At 42.7% G+C, this 16,976-nt stretch overlaps 1 pseudogene; it reads right to left on the bottom strand.

Annotated features, from left to right (window-relative positions):
- Positions 1 to 6,026: 6,026 nt before the first annotated feature.
- LOC141689058 (uncharacterized) lies at positions 6,027 to 6,668 on the bottom strand (annotated as a pseudogene).
- Between the last annotated feature and the right edge of the window lie 10,308 nt (positions 6,669 to 16,976).

Here is a 16,976-nt window from a genome sequence, read left to right as displayed (position 1 = left end):
GGCCAACCTTATTTAAAGATTTTTACCAGTTTGTTTTGAAATGTGATCGATGTCAACATGTGTGTAATATGACTAAGAGGGATGAGATGCCTCTTGATGTGCTTCTCGAGGTTCAGGGCTTCGATGTTTGGGGAATTGACTTAATGGGGCATTTGTCTCATCTTGTAACAATCAGTACATCTTGTTGGCGGTTGATTATGTGTCAAAATGGGTTGAAGTTAAGGCGTTGCCAATGAACGATGCGAAAGTGGTGCTTAATTTTCTTCACAAACAGATTTTCACAAGGTTTGGAACTCCAAGAGTCATAATCAGTGATGAGGGGTCGCATTTTTGCAATCACAAATTCACTGCTATGATGCAAAGGTATAATGTAAATCATCGCATTGGTACGGTTTATCATCCTCAGATAAATGGTCAAGCTTAGGTGTCTAACAGAGAGATCAATCACATTTTAGGGAAAGTTATGTGTCCATCGAGAAAAGATTGGTCTTTGAAGCTGGATGAAGCTGTTTGGGCGTATAGAACAACATATAAGACTCCATTGGGAATGTCGCCGTTTTAGTTGGTTTATGGTAAGGGTGTCATTTTCCTGTGGAGCTCGAGCATAAGGCATATTGGGCTTTTAAGAAATTGAATCTTGACTTGGATGCAGCTGGATAGAAGAGGATGCTTCAATTGAATGAACTCGATGAGTTTCGACTTCAAGCTTATGAGAATAACAAAATGTACAAGGAGAAAGTCAAGAGGTGGCATGATCGGGGTCTAGTGCTCAAATCATTTGTGCTGGGGCAACAAGTTCTTTTGTTCAACTCTCCTCTCCGTCTTTTCCTAGGAAAGTTGAAGTCAAGGTGGTCAGGGCCCTTCATAATAAAAACTGGGTTTCCACATGAAGCGGTGGAAATTTTTGAAAGTGATTCGGGCCAAGCATTCAAGGTAAATGATCAAAGGGATTCCAGAAATCCAGCGCGCCCGCGCTGTGAGAGCGCGCGCCCACGCCGGTGCGAAAAATATATATCCTGATTCTAATTCGATTCTAAGTGGGGAGACTTCCAGATTGCAAAGGGCTGCTATTTAAACTTCCAGATTGCAAAGGGCTGCTATATATATTCAAATAAGAATGTTTTCATGGAAGAGACGTACCAGAGCGCAAGGAGAGCCGTAAGAAGACCGTTTTTAGCACGATTCAATGAAGACGAAGAAGATCTTGTTTTTACTTATGAATCTTTGTTTTAAGTTGTATTTGGATGCTACTTTTCTTACTTGTGAACCTTACTCTTGTTTTGTACTTGGTTTTATTTATTTGTAATAAAGACTACGTTTGTTATACCATACTTTCATCGGAATCCACGTTGATGATGAGTCCGATCATGGGTTAATCGTTATCGTGGGGTTCTAGCAGATTTATTTATGGATTTCTTTAGTTAAATTGTTTTGATACCTTAGTAGGTGGTGATTGATTGATAGCCTAGTATTAGTTGTGCGTATTCATCTTATGAGCGTCACGGACTTATAAGATAGCGTGTTAATTCTTAATAAATGACATTGAATTTAAGGATTTAGAACTTTCCATGCTAGCATAGGTTCATGTATTGTTATGCATGATTCGTAGGTAATTTTAATCATCTTACTTACCCTGTGTAATCAAGATAGATAACTTGTTCTTAAACCGTTATGTTGTCAAATTCTATAGACATATAGGGTCTCAATATAATTGGTGTCTATTCATCTTCTATCTCTTTTGTGGATGTCTAGTAGTATGGTACTTGTACAACGAAAGTTGGCGTTTATCAGTTTCGTGTTGTCTGATTAGTGTCATTACCATTGCATGCTAAGATTGAGAACAATAAGGCTATTGAATGAAGTATTTAATGAAGTTAGAATCCCATGTTTGTCATATATATTAATTTAATCAATCTTATTCTCTTATTTATAATTGTTAGTTTAATTCTTAGTTATAAACAACCTCCATCCCCCGTGCCAGACGCCTGTACTGTGTCGTGCTCATGTCAGCTCCCATATCAGCTCCTTCTTCTTCCTCCTGCGCCTGCTGCGATGGCCCTGCCTCACCTCCTAGCTGAGATCTCCATGAAGTCCTCCTCGCCTCAGTGGCCCCAGCCGCTGGCCTCCCACTAGGTAGGTGGTCAAAAGTATAACCAAGCCCCTTTAGATCGGGATTGCCTCCATCTCATTCTTGCATCGTAGCCAAAGTAGTGTTGTCAATAGGAGCACTCGGGATCTGCAACTGCTCGTGTGCGGGCCAATGAACACCAACTGTCACGCACAGCTTCGTCACCACGGACGCATATGAAATAGACCCCGTAGTACTCCCCCTCAAGAACTTCAGAATCCCCTGATAAATCACCATTTCCAAATCTATATAATCGCCCTGAAGAATGCCCCAAAACAACCGTGCACGCTCCACAGTAATCTCATGCACATGCGAAGATGGCATGATGTTAGCACATATAAAAGCATTCCATGCATGGGCAAACCTGTTCATTCTAGAAGCCAAGAACCTAGAATACCCGGTCGTGCCCCTCTTGATCTTCTAGTGAGTATTGGACTGACACATAGTAGCAACAATAAGATCCTGATCAAAGTCCTCTAGAGTTTTATCGTTCCAGGTGTCCTGCCCGGGCTTCCTCGCAGGCTGCTCAATCAAAGTTATGATAGCCTCTGCACTATACTCCACCGTCCTCCCTCGAACCACCGTGAAGGCATTCTTCTCGGCCTTGGCAATCGCATAGAACTCACAAACAACACTCATGGGCACAACATCGGGTGCCTCGTAAATAGGAACCCAGTCCATCACAAGAATCATCTCCAACAGCTGACCATCCATCCCTGATGGCAGAAAACCTCGTTCTTTGATGATTGGCTTTGAAAGAAGCCTAGTATACTCCGCTTCAGCCTCGGGAGTAGAGAACCTTGGCCTTACACCACCCACACTTGATGAATCGGTGGTGTTGTTGTCGACTTGTGTTCTTTGTCTCTTGGGTGCCATTGGAAGTGAGTACAGAGAATAAGAGTTGTGTTTAAGAGAGAATTTGTGTTTGAGAATTTGTGAATTGGTGGAGAAGTTTGTGTATGAGGTGTATGTATATATAAGTGGTGAAAAGAGAATTATAAATGGAATAGAGGTGGGATTTGATTATGGGAATAATGGGAGTAATGGGTTTGATTTGGAGAGGGAATTATGGGATGTGGGAGAGTAAAAATCGGTTTGGATTTGATTTTTGACTAAAAATCCCGATTTTCTCTTAAAACTGTTGTTTTATTTTTTTTTTGAGTCAGGACACGGCGCGGCCGTGCTGAGACAGCGCGGCCGTGCTGAGACAGCGCGGGCTACTTCTGCCAAATTGGCACGGCCGTGCGCTGTAACAGTGCGGGCGCACCATGTTTCTGTGAAATCAGCACGGGCATGCCAAGCTTCGGAAGTGAGCCCTGAATTTTTTTCTTTTTCTGAATTTTTTATGATTTTCTCTTTTCTTCTTGGTTCCTCTACTTACTAATGTACAACAAACTTGGGTTACCTCCCAAGAAGCGCTTCTTTTACGTCGCTAGCTCGACGTAGAACCTTGAGCTCAAACGGACAATAGAACGGTACTAACCACCTCACGATTTGTCGTGTCACCATAGTAATGCTTCAACCTCTGACCATTTACATTGAATGCCTGGCCCGGATTATTCTCAAAAATTTCCATTGCTCCATGTGAAAACACAATTTTGATAATAAATGGCCCTCACCATCTTGACTTCAACTTTCCAAGAAAAACATAGAGACGAGAGTTGAACAAAAGAACTTGTTGCCCCGGCACATATGATTTAAACACTAAACCCCGATCATGCCACCTCTTGACTTTCTCCTTATACATTTTATTATTCTCATAAGCTTGAAGTTGAAACTCGTCGATTTCATTCAATTGAAGCATCCTCTTCTTTCCAGCCGCATGCAAGTCCAGATTTAACTTCTTCAAAGCCCAGTATGCTTTATGCTCAAGCTCCACAGGCAAATGACATCCTTTACCCTAGACCAACTGAAATGGCAACATTCCCAATGGAGTTTTATATGCTGTTCTATAAGCCCAAACAACTTCATCAAGCTTCAAAGACCAATCTTTCCTCGATGGACATACGACTTTCTCTAAAATGCGCTTGATCTCTCTGTTAGATACCTTAGCATGACCATTCGTCTGAGGATGACAAGTTATCTATCTTGATTACACAGGGCAAGTAAGATGATTAAAATTACCAACAAATCATGCATAACAATACATGAACCTATGCTAGCATGGAAAGTACTAAATCCTAAAATTTACTATCGCTTCATTAAGAATTAACACGCTATCTTATAAGTTCGCGACGCTCATAAGACGAATACGCACAACCATTATTAGGCTATCAATCAATCACCACATACTAAGGCATCGAAACAATTTAACTAAATAAATTCATAAATAAATCCGTTAAAACCCCACGATAACGATTATCCCATGATCGGAGTCATCATCAACGTGGGTTTCGATGAAAGCATGGTATAACAAATATAGTATTTATAAAGAATAAATAAAACCAAGTACAAAACAAGAGTAAGGATCACAAGTAAGAAAATTAGCATCCAAATACAACTTAAAACAAAGATTCACAAGTAAAAACAAGATCTTCTTCGTCTTCGTTGAATCATGCTAAAAACGGTCTTCTTACGGTTCTCCTTGCGCTCTGGTACGTCTCTTCCATGAAAACATTCAGCAGCCCTCTACAATCTGGAAGTCTCCCCACTTAGAATCGAATTAGAATCAGGATTCATATTTTTCGCACCAGCGTGGCCGTGTACTATCATAGCGCGGCGCACTGCCTTTCTGGAATACTGGCGCGACCGCACACTATCAAAGCGTGGGCGGGCCGTCCTTTTGGGAAAATCTCAGATTTTATCTTTTTCCTTGTTGCTTCGAGCCAGCTTTCCACGAGCTTTTATTCCAACACCACTTTGACACCAAATTAGCACCAAAATAATGCTCATTCGCCTGATTCATAGATTAATGCCTGAAATGCGAAAACACTAGAAAAATGTTAAAACACTTAACAACTTGAGTACAAATGCATCAATTCAAAGCTTATTAGAGCATTATAAAGTGTCATAAATGACACTCAACAGAGGGTGCTGCGTTCGCTGCGAAACCTTGGGCGCAAGCCCGGGCGGAGAGGCCGTTGGTGCGGATCTTGGTGGTAGTAACAAATATTCAAAGGAGAACTTTGACGGCCCAAGAGGGGAAAGGTTCCATGTGAACGACACTTGCACATGGGTTAGTCGATCCTAAGAGACGGGGGAAGCCCGTCAGATAGCGCGTTTCGTGTGAACTTCAAAAGGGAATTGGGTTAAAATTCCTGAGCCAGGATGTGGCGGCTAACGGCAACGTTAGGGAGTCCGGAGACGTTGGCAGGGGCCTCGGTAAGAGTTATCTTTTCTGTTTAACAGCCTGCCCACCCTGGAAATGGCTTGGCCGGAGGTAGGGTCCAGCGGCTGGTAGAGCACCGCATGTTGCACGGTGTCTGGTGCACCCCTGACGGCCCTTAAAAATTCGGAGGACCAAGTGCTTCTCACGTTCAGTCGTACTCATAACCGCATCAAGTCTCCAAGGTGAACAACCTCTGGTCAATGGAACAATGTAGGCAAGGGATGTCGACAAAATAGATCCGTAACTTCAGGAAAAGGATTGGCTCTGAGGGATGGGCACGGGGATCCTAGTCCCGAACCCATCGGCTGCCAGTGGACTGCTTGAGCTGCTCACGCGGCAAGAGCGGGTTGTTACGTACGGGCCGGGTGACGGACTGGGAACGACTCCTTCAAGGGCCTTCCCCGGGCGTCAAATAGTCTACTCAGAACTGGTACGGACAAGGGGAATCCGACTATTTAATTAAAACAAAGCATTGCGATGGTCCCTACGGATGCTAATGCAATATGATTTATGCCCAGTGCTCTTAATGTCAAAGTGAAGAAATTCAACCAAGCGCAGGTAAAGGGCGGGAGTAACTATGACTCTCTTAAGGTAGCCAAATGTTTCGTCATCTAATCAGTGACGCACATGAATAGATTAATGAGATTCCCACTGTCCCTGTCTACTATCCAGCGAAACCACATCCAAGGGAACGGGCTTGGCAGAATCAGCGGGGAAAGAAGACCCTATTGAGCTTGACTCTAGTCCGACTTTGTGAAATGACTTGAGAGGTGTAGGATAACTGGGAGTCGGAAATGATGAAAGTGAAATACCACTACTTTTAACATTATTTTACTTATTCCATGAATCAGAAGCAGGGCATTGCCCTCTTTTTAGACCAAAGGCTCGCTCGCGGGCCGATTCGGGAGGAAGACATTGTTAGGTGGGGAGTTTGGCTGGGGTGGCACATCTGTTAAAAGATAACGCAGGTGTCCTAAGATGAGCTTAACGAGAACATAAATCTCGTATGGAACAGAAAAGTAAAAGCTCGTTTGATTCTGATTTCCAGTACTGAATACAAACCGTGAAAGGGTGGCTTAACGATCCTTTAGACCTTCGGAATTTGAAGCTAGAGGTGTCAGAAAAGTTACCACAGGGATAACTGGTTTGTGGAACCCAAGCGTTCATAGCGACGTTGCTTTTTGATCCTTCGATTATGGGTCTTCCTATCATTGTGAAGCAGAATTCACCAAGTGTTAGATTGTTCACCCACTAATAGGGAACATGAGCTGGGTTTAGACTGTCGTGAGACAGTTTAGTTTTACCCTACTGATGACAGTGTCGTAATAGTAATTCAACCTAGTACGAGAGGAACCATTGATTCAGATTGTTGGTCATCGCATTTGGTTGAAAAGCCAGTGGTGCGAAGCTACCGTGCGCTGGATTATGACTGAATGCCTCTAAGTCGGAATCCGGGCTACAAGCGATGCATGTGCTCGCCGCTTGTTTGCCGACCAGTAGTAGGGGCCTTGTGCCCCCAAAGGCACGTGTCGTTGGCGTAGCCATCATGGTGGATGTACCACGTTGGCCGCTATAAAGTTCAATTCCCACCGAGCGGCAGGTAGAATCCTTTGTAGACGACTTAAATACATGAAAGGGTAGTGTAAGAGGCAGAGTGGCCTTGCTGCCACTATCCTCTGAGATTCAGCCCTTCGTCGCTTAGATTTGTCCCTCCCCAAACCTACGTCATGTAGAGCAGAGGCTCATTTTCTGATGTAGATTTCCACGGGCTATGAACCACGAAAAAATTTAGAAAAATCTGCATCGTGCCTCCTCCATCACTTAAGTTTATTATATTCCAACTTAGAAAAAACACAAATCTTATGTAGGGCTGGGGTGACTCCCTACCATGTGGGCTTTGAGCTGATGGGCACCAAATGGGTGTGAGGCTGATAAAGATCATATAAGGAAAGGCGATTCCCGTTCGGACTGCAAGGGAAAAATCATCCAAAAATCTTACTACTTATATATTATCATTTCCATGTGGCATCGCCCAAAACAAATGTGTTTTGGCACCTCAAATCGGCTCCCAAGATAAATCAGCAAAAAAGATTTAGAAAATAAAAATAAATTTGGAATACTAAAAATTAAGAGCTTCAGTTTGGTGGTGGAAGCGTGAAAAACGGATGAGCGGAACTCCGAAAAAGGGCATTGTGATTGCTCGAACACCTTGGTTAAAACTCCCGGAACTTGGGAAATTTCTTAAATGTCATATATAGGGGTGCCCCCCGCGCCCCTCTAGTCCATGGTCGCCTGACGGAGCCCCCCAAAGGGGGCCCTCGGGTCTCCCATTAAGCGGTGGGGCCCCCTTCGGGGTGATTCCCGTCGACCGACAACCGGTTCGAATCAATCGCTAAAGGCCCCAAATGGCCCAAAGGCCCCAGTGCCTGAAATGCCCCAGTGCCCCAAATACCCCAAAGGCCTCAATACCCGAAATGCCCCAAAGGGCTCGAATGCCCCTAATACCCTAAAGGACCCAATGCCCCAGAGCCAAAAGGAACCTACATGATAACACATACGCACTACGCCCCGCCCAATATGCACCGCGCACACTTATGTTTTAAAGAGACCTCAGGCGCCCAAACGGGGCCTCATCGCCTGGAACGAGACCCCAAGCCCAAACGGCAACAATGGAGCAAATTCTCTTTAAAACACACGCGCGCAGACATAGGCACGCGCGCGTTATACGTACGCTGCGGTGCATAGTGCTTATGTGACGTATATGCCTTAGGTTCCTTTGGGTATTGGGGTCTTAGGGCCTTGGGCCTTGGATTCGGTGCCTAGGGCGACCGACGACCGATTCCAAAAGTGAGAGACCGATGACCGATTCCGCACAAAGAGAGGTGGGAAGGGTAAAATGGGCGTCAGCCCGTCCGAACAAATGGGGAGCGACCAATTCCAAAAAAAGAGAAGTGGGAACAGTAAAATGGGCTTCAACCTGTCCGAGCAAATGAGGAGCGACCGGAGGCCATTCAAAAAGAGAGTGGGGACCGGGGACCGATTCCAAATCGGAGCGCCGGAGACCGATTACAAACAAAGAGAAAGCGGAACTGGGAAAAATGAAATGGGGCTTTGGGGGTAATAGGTATTTCGTAGATAGGATAGTTGACTTGGGTCCAAGACAACGAGGCCTTGGGGGTTTTAGGAATTGTGTAGGTAGGATAAGTGTTGTACAACAGGGCATCCGGTGCCTTGGGGCGTAAGGTTTCCTTGGCATTTGCACGATTGCCCTTGCGGCGACTGATAACCGATTACTCCGGTGAGAAAACACGTGTTCAATGTTTGGCTTAAGATTTGGCAAAACATGTCACTGAATAGTCATTTGTCACTAGAGATTGTGTCAGCGTTAGTTCGAGGCATGCTTTTGTTTTACACGGCGTGCTGGAGTAATCAAATATCCAATCAAAATATAACTAATCAAAGTAGGATGAAATAATGATATAGTCATGACCAACTTGTAGCAAAAAAGAGCACTATGTAGAACGCTAGGTATCATGGTCCTCTAAAAATTCAAAAAATTATTCATTCTTTAATAATGAAAAATGAATAAAGCTTAGATATTAAAAAAGAAATAATTTTTAAATGTATTTTTATCAATATATATTAGGAACTAAGTCACATTTTTTGAAATATAATCAAAGGAAAAGATATTTTTTTAATTTTCTAATTAATTTTTCCCTTAAATTACTAATAAAAATTTAAAAATATATGTTGAAAATCAAAAAATCTGAAAAATCATGAAAAATACTAATCTTAATTAGCTATCATTTCTAAGTGGAATTATAAAAGAATAATGGGTTTTGGTATCTCAAATCCCTTCCCGAATTAATTCAGAAAAAAGATTTATAAAATCAAAATAAAATATTAAAAATATCTGAAAATATCTGAAAATATTATTTGGAGTACTAGGATTTATAAACTTTCATTTGGTTATAAGAGCATAAAAATAAATGAGCGGAACTTCAAAAAAGGGCATTGTGATTTCTCGAACACCTAGGTCAAAACTGCTGGAACTTGGGAAATTGCTTAAATATCATATATAGGGAGGGGGACTTGCCTTCTACTGGGCGCGTGCCCACTGCGGCTACTGGGGGCGTCGGTGCGTGCTTGGGGCTTCCTCGGGGCTCCTGATCAGCCACTTTGTTGTGGTGATTCAGGTTGCCTCAAGGGTGTCGTGGGAAACTTTTAGATCTGACCCAGCACCGAGCGGGCCAGCTGAAGCCTTTGTCGCCGACAAGAGACATTGGTGCTCGGCGCCATTTGGAGTCGCTTCTCAGGATTCCACGAAGCGATAGTAAAGGCCCCCATGGATTTGTCCCTCGAGTTGGCCCGATATAAAATGTCCCTAGATAGGGCGGTGGCCTTTGCACACGTGTAGCCGGACGGTGAAACCAAGCATGCTTGCTTCATTTTCCAGAATAACTAGATTATTCTCGATTCTGAATAAATATGGCTGGTTAGGCGGGGCTAGTATTATGATGCAACTGTTTGGGCCTCAGTATGCCAAGCTTGAAGCTTCTCGGTGACCTTCGGCTACCGGTGGCTGAATAGTGCAGTTGAAAGGATCGTGAACTTTTCTGACTGATATCTCTTTGTTTGTTCAAAACAGGATTCCCTAGTTCTTGGAATTTATTCATTGTAGGCCGATGTTGGGGAAGCCTAAAGCTTAACGTGTTCCTTGGTCATGGTTTCCCTATACAGAGAATGAGGTGGCCTTTCCCGTGGATAGCCGGACAGTGAAACCAAGCGTGCTTCCTTCATTTTCCAAAATAGCTAGTTCTTATCGATTCTGAACAAACATGGCTGGTTAAGTGGGGCGAGATTTATGATACAACTATTTGGGCCTCAGTATGCCAAGCTTGAAGCTTCTCGGTGACCTTCAGCTACCGGTGGCTAAATAGTACAGTTGAAAGGGTCGTAAACTTTGCTGAGTGCTATCTCTTTGTCTGTTCGGAGCAGGCGACCTTAGTTCTTGGAAGTGAATGGTTTATTTTGTGATACGTGCTTAGTGGTTCATGTTTCCTTCATTTGTTATGGTCAAGTCCTTTCTAGACTTTGGGTCTTTTTGGGCGTGTACCTAATGGGTGTTGGAGGCATGTTGTACGTGTAGCGCATGAGTGGTGGTTGGTTTGTTCCGGTCGGTTGGTTCCCTGCCTTGGTAGCGATAATCGCTTGTTCAAACATGTTCAATTTTTCCCGAGTGCTAAATATTTAGCCTTGGGTTGGCCTGGCCCCTTGTGCAGCATACCTATTTTGACGGATTTCTCAAGTCTCACAGTCACACCTTTATCTCGGTCTAAATTTGATGTGAGGTAGACCTCGAAGCTCACCTGGATGTGTGTCATTGCTTTTCAATTTAAGCTAGCAGGCACCAGATACCCATGTGTCGCTCGAAGTCTTGTATGTGGAAACATGTTCGGCTTGGGGTATTTTCCCCTTTTATTCCTGAAATTATTGTCCCTTACGGAAGCCTATCGTGCCCTGCATTGACTAAAGGATGGTATTTGTCCTTTGCTCATGCGAAGCCGCCAACAAAGAGGAATGCTACCTTGGTTGATCCTGCCAGTAGTCATATGCTTGTCTCAAAGATTAAGCCATGCATTAACTAATTCAGATTGTGAAACTGCGAATGGCTCATTAAATCAGTTATAGTTTATTTGATGGTACCTGCTACTCGGAGAACCGTAGTAATTTTAGAGCTAATACGTGCAACAAACCCCGACTTCTGGAAGGGATGCATTTATTAGATAAAAGGTTGACGCGGGCTCTGCTCGTCGCTTCAATGATTCATGATAACTCGATGGATCGCACGCCCCTCATGCCGGCGACGCATCATTCAAATTTCTGCCCTATCAACTTTCAATGGTAGGATAGTGGCCTACTACGGTGGTGATGGGTGACGGAGAATTAGGGATCGATTCCGGAGAGGGAGCCTGAGAAAAGGCTACCACATCTAAGGAAGGCAGCAGGTGCGCAAATTACCCAATCCTGACATGGGGAGGTAGTGACAATAAATAACAATACCGGGCTCTTTGGGTCTGGTAATTGGAATGAGTACAATCTAAATCCCTTAATGTGGATCCATTGGAGGGCAAGTCTGGTGCCAGCAGCTGTTAGGGCGAAATCACGCGCTAATATTCACGCAAGTATACACGTTCACAAGTATTATAGAATACTTTCTAGTTCATTCCCACGAAGACTCAGACTAATTATGTTCAATTAAACTCACTCACCAATGTATGATTACTTCTCAATGTTAAGACAATAACACTTAGAATTGATTAACTAATTATTAACTACAATTGACTACTAGAATTAAACAATTAATTAACACTTAGAATTAACAGTATTAAAACACTCATGAGATTACAACTTCATTACTACTTCCTCCAATAGTCATTGTTATTACCCTTAGCATGCAACAGCGATGATATTAATCGAATAACACGAAACTGATAAAAGCCAACTTTTATTGTACTAATACCATTCTACCAAACATCCACAATTAAGATAGAAGTTGAATAGGCATCAATTATGTTGAGTACCTATATGTCTACAGAAATTAACAACATAATAATTTAAGAACAAGTTATTCCTTTTGATAACACAGGGCGAATAAAACGGTTAGAGTCACCCACTAATCATGCATACTTGTACATGAACCTATGCTAGCATGGCAAGTTCTAAATCTCAAGATTCACCATCGCTTCACAAGAGATTAACACCCTATCTTATATGTTCACGACGCACATAAGACGAATACGCACAACCAATACTAGATATCATACAATCATCACACACTAAGGTATTAAACAACTAACTAAAGAATTCTATAGCAAATCTGTTATGACCCCATGATCACGATTAGCCCATGTTAGCACTTATCGTCATCATGTGTTCATATGAAAACATTATAAATAAACACAAAAGAAATATAACTAAACTAATTATATTAAACCAGAGTACATCACAAGAGTTAATAGGTTCAAAGCAAAGAAAACTAGCATCCAACGTTACAATGAAATAAAGAATCACAAGAAAATATGCTTCCTCTTCATTGCGGTGTGCTAAAACGATCTTCTTCCTTATCTCCTTCGCTCTTTGATTAATACAACGATCCAACACACGTGAAACACCTCTGAAATCTACTTATATAGGAGTCCCATAAAACCCAGATTACATAAAAGTTGAAATCCAAACAGAACTAGGAGTCTAAAATAAATATTCTGAATTTTCGACCCTACACGGCCGCTCGAGCAGACGCTCAGCTTCCTGCGCGGCGGCTCAGCATAGCTGAGTGAGCGCTCAAACCCCTACTGGAAAATGGTCTGATTTTGCTCCGTTTCTTCACTGTAATCTGCTCCTCTCTTCCCTCTTGCAATGCTAGACACATGCCAAGGCTGATTATTGATGAATTCTCCCCCGAAATGCAACTAATACCCTGAAATGCACAGACACTAGAAAAACACATCAAATACACAAAATACTTGATTTCAAGACACCAATTTAAGCTATTATAAGACGTTATAGGTGGTATAAAATGCCACTTATCACACCCCCAAACTTAAATCGATGCTTGTCCTCAAGCGTCACAGACTAAAAAACAAAATAAAAACATGCATGAATGCAATTTATATGAAATGCAGCGATCCCCCTTACTATGACAAAACCAACCAACTTACAACATCTCAACAAATGCAATTAGGCGACTAAAGATCAATCAAATCATGCAACTAACATACAGCCAGAAACGTGGTGTGTGGAGATGCTTAACAGATATACTTCGGAACTAGATCAATTATTATGACTCAACTATCATCAAGGCAATCACATGATTATACAAAGAATAAAAATTCTAGGCACAAAGTGACTTATAACACTACAAGAATCCTGGAGCTTATTACGGAATCATTCTTTTTATTCATAACAATAATGCTTATTTGACCGTGCAATGAGTGAGGTCCACAAAAGACATATACAATGGTATCCATGTAGTGAGCGTTAAGTTAGCGGATTCCAGACTCTAAAAGCCTTAGGTCACTAGGCACAAAGTCCCCTAAGAACTTAATAACTCGAATACCAAAGAGCCCACTCGTGATCAATTATGCATTAACTCTTTATCTTTCTCTTTTTTTTTCTCTTTTTTTTTCTTTTTTTTTCTAAATTTCTGAGCAAGTGCGTTTCGCTCCATCTTGCTCAACCCTAGACTACTCGCATAAACATACGAGCCGGCTACTAGCCATTTGACGCCTAGCCACAATTAGCAACGAATTCCATTTTTTACTCCATTTTTTTTCTTTTCATGCCTTTTATCACTAAGAACCTATTATAAAATTCTAAGCATAATAAATAGATTAACCTCAAAAATAATCAGACCATAACAACAATCTAGTCCTTAAGCATTCTCTAAGACTTAGTGAAAATACAAGTGTTTCTAGCATGCATATCAACCTACATGACTCAACATCACTTTAATGATATCACTACACTCACATCAATATCACAAATCAGTCGACAAATGATCGCAATAGGGATCATGACATATGCATGAGCTACATGACATGATAAACAAATAAAACTATAAATAAAAAAACCTATATGGCAAAAATTATGCAATTATATGAACTAAACTATCATGAATATGCAACTATATGACACACACACAAAATATTCCTTAAATACCACCCCCAAACTTAAAATCTTCACTGTCCCCAGTGAAGGTAGTAGAAAGGAACACAGGGTATACCTACTCGGAGTCATCATCATCATCACCCTCAGTGGGTGGTGTATCATGAGGCGGATATGCAGAGTCCTCAACAAAAACTAGCCACAGGATGTTAGCTCCAAGGCCTCTAAAAGTGGTCCATAGCGCAAGGGTGAGCTCCTGAGCAAACCTGCTCTGCGTCTCGTACATAGAATCCATCTTCTATGACAGCCTCCTATACTGGGCATCAGCCATCCCAGCACCCTCCTGAGCTCTAGAAGAACCAGCCTCATCACGCCTCGGCCTCGCCATGGTAGCACCTCGTGCTGGACGCCCTCCTGGAAGACGATAACCCAGCCCAAGCTCCTCGAGCTCACCACCGGTCCACTCCTGCATCGCATTCAGAGTCCCGGAATCAATAGGAGCGGCCGACAACTGCAATTGCTCATGAGACGGCCACTAAACTCCCACCGCTCGGCAAAGCTTAGTAACCGTGGATGCATAGGGGATGTTCATGTACTTAGCTCCCCTCAAAAACTTCAGAATTCCTTGGTAGATGAACTCACCAAGGTCCACATAGTACTCCTCATTCAAAACTCCCCACAACAACTGTGCTCTCTCAACTATGACCTCATGTGCATGCGAAGAAGGCAGAATATTAGCACAAATAAACGCATTCCATGCACGGGCATACCTATTCATCACAATCGCCGGAAAGTGACGATACTCATTAGTTCCAGTCTTGAAAGTCCATACTGTGCCCGACCTACAGAGAGTAGCACAAATCAAATCCAAGTCAAAATCCTCAGCAGTCTTCTCGTTCCAGTTCTCCTCCGTGGGCTTCCTCTATCTCTGCCCAATCACACGGCGAATCGCCGCTGGGTGATAATCAACCGTCATCCCCCGGACCACAGAAAACCCAATCTTCTCGGCCTTCGCATTCGCATAGAACTCGCGAACCACGCTCATCGGCACTGCTTCAGGTGACTCACAAAAAGCTATCCACCCCTTCTCAGCAATCATAGGCAACAACTCACCTCCCTCCCTGATGGTAAAAATCCCCTCTCCTTCAGAATCGGCTTCCCCAGAAGCCTAGTGTACTCCTCCTCCATATCCCTATCATTCAAACGAGGCCTCGCAGCAGTACCTCTCGAAGAATCAGCAGTAGGGACAGTGTTGCTGCTATCAATAGTCCTTGCTCTCTTGGGTGCCATCGAATCTGAATTAAAGTGCTTGAGAATTATGTTTTTGTGTTTGGGAGAGAGTTGAAGTATAGAAAGTGTATGGGAGATATATGGGATGGGTGTATGTATATATAGGGTATGGATTAGGGTTGAATTTGATTAGGAGTGGGTTTAAGGGTTAGAATCATGGGATAATGGGAAATAGGTCGTGGGTTTATGGTTTATATTTTGTTTTTTTATTTTTCTGATTTTTTGGCTTTTTATTGACTAAAAAAACAAATTTGTCCCAGCCGACCGCTGAGCAGTCGCTCAGCAAAGCTGAACGGGCGCTCAGCTTGCTGAGCGGGCGCTCAGGAGGCTACTGGAAAAAAAAAATTATGGCCCGGTTTTTCTGATTTTTTTGTGGTTTTGGATAGGTTATTAACTTATAAGGGTTCCTGTAACAACAAATCATGGGTTGCCTCCCATGAAGCGCTTCTTTTTCGTCATTAGTTGGAAGTTGCGTACCTTCCTTAAGTTGACAATAAAACGACACTAACCACTTCCCGGTTTTCCGTGTCCCCATAGTAGTGCTTCAACCACTGACCATTAACCTTGAATGCTTGGTCCAGATCATTCTCAAAAATCTTCACCGCTCCATGTGGAAACACAGTTTTGACAATAAAAGGTCCAGACCACCTTGATTTCAACTTCCCAGGAAAAAGTCGGAGACGAGAGTTGAATAAGAGAACTTGTTATCCCGCCACGAATAACTTAGGGTGTAGCTTCCTATCGTGCCACCTTTTCACCTTTTCCTTGTACATTTTGTTGTTCTCATACGATTGGAGTCGAAATTTATCAAGTTCATTACGCTGAAGCATTCGCTTCTTTCCAGCTGCATCTAGATCCAGGTTCAACTTTTTCAACACCCAATAGGCCTTATGCTCAAGCTCCGCAGGTAAATGACATCCCTTTCCATACACCATTTGAAACGGGGACATACCAAGTGGAGTTTTGTATGCTGTTCTGTAAGCCCAAACAGCTTCATCGAGCTTTAAAGACTAATCCTTCCTTGACGGACAAACAACCTTCTCTAAAATGCGCTTGATCTCTCTGTTAGACACTTCGGCTTGACCATTTGTTTGCGGATGATAGGCAGTAGCAACTCGATGATTCACGTTATAACGCTGCATCATAGAAATGAACTTACGGTTGCAGAAATGCGACCCTTCATCACTTATGATTACTCCAGGCGTTCCAAACCTTGTGAAAATCTGCTTCTGAAGAAAATTCAACACTGCATTTGCATCATTTGTCGGTAGAGCTTTGACTTCTACACATTTTGAGACATAATCGACTGCCAGCAAGATGTACTGATTGTTGCAGGATGAGACAAAAGGCCCCATGAAATCGATTCCCCAAACATCAAAGACCTCGACTTCAAGCATCACATTTAACGGCATCTCATCCTTTCTCGTCAAATTTCCCACTCTTTGGCAACGATCACATCTTAAAACAAACTGATGAGCATCCTTAAACAAAGTAGGCAAAAAAAAACCCGCTTACAGGATACGGGCTGCCGTCTTCTCACCACCATAGTGTCCACCATAAACT

Source organism: Apium graveolens, chromosome 10 (assembly GCF_009905375.1).
Source record: "Apium graveolens cultivar Ventura chromosome 10, ASM990537v1, whole genome shotgun sequence".
Taxonomy (NCBI): domain Eukaryota; kingdom Viridiplantae; phylum Streptophyta; class Magnoliopsida; order Apiales; family Apiaceae; genus Apium; species Apium graveolens.
The sequence above is the reverse complement of the archived record's forward strand: the minus strand, read 5'-3'. Positions and strand labels throughout refer to the sequence as shown.